We start from the raw sequence: 5,236 nt of genomic DNA, 5'->3' as shown, positions 1-5,236 counted from the left end.
GCATCTGGTAACCCAAAAATTATAAAACGGTTTTAAATACTTTTACCCGTCATTCTATTGATATAGCCCGCTAGGGGAGTGCCCCACTACGGCCCTCTCTCTGTCAGGGCCGTCCTTGAGTGCTTTTTAGACACTTTAAGAAATCACGATGGATGCAGATTGCTATTAATCCTCCGTGCAACTGGTGATTGAAAACGTGCATCTGGTAACCCAAAATTTCAAATATGGTTCAAAATGAATGTAAAGGCACCCCTCTCATTGTTCCCCGCTATGGGAGAACCCCACTAAGGCCCTGTCTCGGTCGGGGCCGTCCTGAGTGCTTTATAGACACTTTAAGAAATCGCGATGGATGCAGATTGCTATTAATCCTCCGTGCAACTGGTGATTGAAAATGTGCAACTGGTGATTGAAAACGTGCACCTGGTCACCCAAAACACGGTTCTCTATGCGGTTAGCGGTGTTCCATATATTCATGTCCGCTTATGGCGCACCCTACTACGGACCTTTAGCAATGGGGGCCGGCCCGAATTATTTATGGAAGGTCTGATGATGATTTTTTTTTTTTTCCACCATCTCTTTCTCTCTCTGCCGGGGCCGGCCAAGAGTGCTTTATGGACGGTTTAAGACATGACTATGGATGCAAATGCTCATTTTCCTCCGTGCACCTGGTGATTGAAAACGTGCATCTGGTAACCCAAAAATTATAAAACGGTTTTAAATACTTTTACCCGTCATTCTATTGATATAGCCCGCTAGGGGAGTGCCCCACTACGGCCCTCTCTCTGTCAGGGCCGTCCTTGAGTGCTTTTTAGACACTTTAAGAAATCACGATGGATGCAGATTGCTATTAATCCTCCGTGCAACTGGTGATTGAAAACGTGCATCTGGTAACCCAAAATTTCAAATATGGTTCAAAATGAATTTAAAGGCACCCCTCTCATTGTTCCCCGCTATGGGAGCACCCCACTAAGGCCCTGTCTCGGTCGGGGCCGTCCTGAGTGCTTTATAGACACTTTAAGAAATCGCGATGGATGCAGATTGCTATTAATCCTCCGTGCAACTGGTGATTGAAAATGTGCAACTGGTGATTGAAAACGTGCACCTGGTCACCCAAAACACGGTTCTCTATGCGGTTAGCGGTGTTCCATATATTCATGTCCGCTTATGGCGCACCCTACTACGGACCTTTAGCAATGGGGGCCGGCCCGAATTATTTATGGAAGGTCTGATGATGATTTTTTTTTTTTTCCACCATCTCTTTCTCTCTCTGCCGGGGCCGGCCAAGAGTGCTTTATGGACGGTTTAAGACATGACTATGGATGCAAATGCTCATTTTCCTCCGTGCACCTGGTGATTGAAAACGTGCATCTGGTAACCCAAAAATTATAAAACGGTTTTAAATACTTTTACCCGTCATTCTATTGATATAGCCCGCTAGGGGAGTGCCCCACTACGGCCCTCTCTCTGTCAGGGCCGTCCTTGAGTGCTTTTTAGACACTTTAAGAAATCACGATGGATGCAGATTGCTATTAATCCTCCGTGCAACTGGTGATTGAAAACGTGCATCTGGTAACCCAAAATTTCAAATATGGTTCAAAATGAATTTAAAGGCACCCCTCTCATTGTTCCCCGCTATGGGAGCACCCCACTAAGGCCCTGTCTCGGTCGGGGCCGTCCTGAGTGCTTTATAGACACTTTAAGAAATCGCGATGGATGCAGATTGCTATTAATCCTCCGTGCAACTGGTGATTGAAAATGTGCAACTGGTGATTGAAAACGTGCACCTGGTCACCCAAAACACGGTTCTCTATGCGGTTAGCGGTGTTCCATATATTCATGTCCGCTTATGGCGCACCCTACTACGGACCTTTAGCAATGGGGGCCGGCCCGAATTATTTATGGAAGGTCTGATGATGATTTTTTTTTTTTTCCACCATCTCTTTCTCTCTCTGCCGGGGCCGGCCAAGAGTGCTTTATGGACGGTTTAAGACATGACTATGGATGCAAATGCTCATTTTCCTCCGTGCACCTGGTGATTGAAAACGTGCATCTGGTAACCCAAAAATTATAAAACGGTTTTAAATACTTTTACCCGTCATTCTATTGATATAGCCCGCTAGGGGAGTGCCCCACTACGGCCCTCTCTCTGTCAGGGCCGTCCTTGAGTGCTTTTTAGACACTTTAAGAAATCACGATGGATGCAGATTGCTATTAATCCTCCGTGCAACTGGTGATTGAAAACGTGCATCTGGTAACCCAAAATTTCAAATATGGTTCAAAATGAATTTAAAGGCACCCCTCTCATTGTTCCCCGCTATGGGAGCACCCCACTAAGGCCCTGTCTCGGTCGGGGCCGTCCTGAGTGCTTTATAGACACTTTAAGAAATCGCGATGGATGCAGATTGCTATTAATCCTCCGTGCAACTGGTGATTGAAAATGTGCAACTGGTGATTGAAAACGTGCACCTGGTCACCCAAAACACGGTTCTCTATGCGGTTAGCGGTGTTCCATATATTCATGTCCGCTTATGGCGCACCCTACTACGGACCTTTAGCAATGGGGGCCGGCCCGAATTATTTATGGAAGGTCTGATGATGATTTTTTTTTTTTTCCACCATCTCTTTCTCTCTCTGCCGGGGCCGGCCAAGAGTGCTTTATGGACGGTTTAAGACATGACTATGGATGCAAATGCTCATTTTCCTCCGTGCACCTGGTGATTGAAAACGTGCATCTGGTAACCCAAAAATTATAAAACGGTTTTAAATACTTTTACCCGTCATTCTATTGATATAGCCCGCTAGGGGAGTGCCCCACTACGGCCCTCTCTCTGTCAGGGCCGTCCTTGAGTGCTTTTTAGACACTTTAAGAAATCACGATGGATGCAGATTGCTATTAATCCTCCGTGCAACTGGTGATTGAAAACGTGCATCTGGTAACCCAAAATTTCAAATATGGTTCAAAATGAATTTAAAGGCACCCCTCTCATTGTTCCCCGCTATGGGAGCACCCCACTAAGGCCCTGTCTCGGTCGGGGCCGTCCTGAGTGCTTTATAGACACTTTAAGAAATCGCGATGGATGCAGATTGCTATTAATCCTCCGTGCAACTGGTGATTGAAAATGTGCAACTGGTGATTGAAAACGTGCACCTGGTCACCCAAAACACGGTTCTCTATGCGGTTAGCGGTGTTCCATATATTCATGTCCGCTTATGGCGCACCCTACTACGGACCTTTAGCAATGGGGGCCGGCCCGAATTATTTATGGAAGGTCTGATGATGATTTTTTTTTTTTTCCACCATCTCTTTCTCTCTCTGCCGGGGCCGGCCAAGAGTGCTTTATGGACGGTTTAAGACATGACTATGGATGCAAATGCTCATTTTCCTCCGTGCACCTGGTGATTGAAAACGTGCATCTGGTAACCCAAAAATTATAAAACGGTTTTAAATACTTTTACCCGTCATTCTATTGATATAGCCCGCTAGGGGAGTGCCCCACTACGGCCCTCTCTCTGTCAGGGCCGTCCTTGAGTGCTTTTTAGACACTTTAAGAAATCACGATGGATGCAGATTGCTATTAATCCTCCGTGCAACTGGTGATTGAAAACGTGCATCTGGTAACCCAAAATTTCAAATATGGTTCAAAATGAATTTAAAGGCACCCCTCTCATTGTTCCCCGCTATGGGAGCACCCCACTAAGGCCCTGTCTCGGTCGGGGCCGTCCTGAGTGCTTTATAGACACTTTAAGAAATCGCGATGGATGCAGATTGCTATTAATCCTCCGTGCAACTGGTGATTGAAAATGTGCAACTGGTGATTGAAAACGTGCACCTGGTCACCCAAAACACGGTTCTCTATGCGGTTAGCGGTGTTCCATATATTCATGTCCGCTTATGGCGCACCCTACTACGGACCTTTAGCAATGGGGGCCGGCCCGAATTATTTATGGAAGGTCTGATGATGATTTTTTTTTTTTTCCACCATCTCTTTCTCTCTCTGCCGGGGCCGGCCAAGAGTGCTTTATGGACGGTTTAAGACATGACTATGGATGCAAATGCTCATTTTCCTCCGTGCACCTGGTGATTGAAAACGTGCATCTGGTAACCCAAAAATTATAAAACGGTTTTAAATACTTTTACCCGTCATTCTATTGATATAGCCCGCTAGGGGAGTGCCCCACTACGGCCCTCTCTCTGTCAGGGCCGTCCTTGAGTGCTTTTTAGACACTTTAAGAAATCACGATGGATGCAGATTGCTATTAATCCTCCGTGCAACTGGTGATTGAAAACGTGCATCTGGTAACCCAAAATTTCAAATATGGTTCAAAATGAATTTAAAGGCACCCCTCTCATTGTTCCCCGCTATGGGAGCACCCCACTAAGGCCCTGTCTCGGTCGGGGCCGTCCTGAGTGCTTTATAGACACTTTAAGAAATCGCGATGGATGCAGATTGTGATTGTTTTCCAAAAGACCCGTGTGCATCTGGTAACCCAAAAATTATAAAACTGTTTTAAATCATTTTACCGGTCATTCTATTGATATAGCCCGCTAGGGGAGTACCCTACTACAGCCCTCTCTCGGTCAGGCCCGTCCTTCAGTGCTTTATGGACAGTTTTAAATATTACGATGGATGCAGATTGTGATTGTTTTCCAAAAGACCCGTGTGCATCTGATAACCCAAAAATTGTAAAACTGTTTTAAATCATTTTACCGGTCATTCTATTGATATAGCCCGCTAGGGGAGTACCCTACTACGGCCCTCTCTCGGTCAGGCCCGTCCTTAGGTGATTTATATACAGTTTAAGATATTACGATGGATGCAGATTGTGATTGTTTTCCAAAAGACCCGTGTGCATCTGGTAACCCAAAAATTAAAATATGGTTCAAAACCCGGGTAACACCACTCTATTTACGGACATGACAGTAGAGCTTACCCCCTGGAGCTATTGACCTCCAGGCTTGTAGGCCCTTACTCACCACCCGGGTATCACCCCTCTATTTCGGGGATGATACCAGCAGGGGACCCCCCCCACCTCCACAACCTCGCATACCAGGTGAACCAGGGCACCCACACTTAAGCACCCCTCCTCGGACATTAAAGCAGATAACCGCGCTGTTATGAACCGCGTGCACCTGGTCACCCAAATGGAACTTGTGCACCTGGTCACCCAAATGGAACTTGTGCACCTGGTCACCCAAAGGCCGGCGTGCACCTGGTCACCCAAAGGACCATGTGCA

This window comes from Oncorhynchus mykiss, chromosome 29, assembly GCF_057628025.1.
Source record: "Oncorhynchus mykiss isolate SJ-2025 chromosome 29, ASM5762802v1, whole genome shotgun sequence".
In the NCBI taxonomy this organism is placed as follows: Eukaryota; Metazoa; Chordata; class Actinopteri; order Salmoniformes; family Salmonidae; genus Oncorhynchus; species Oncorhynchus mykiss.
Note: the sequence above shows the minus strand (reverse complement) of the source record.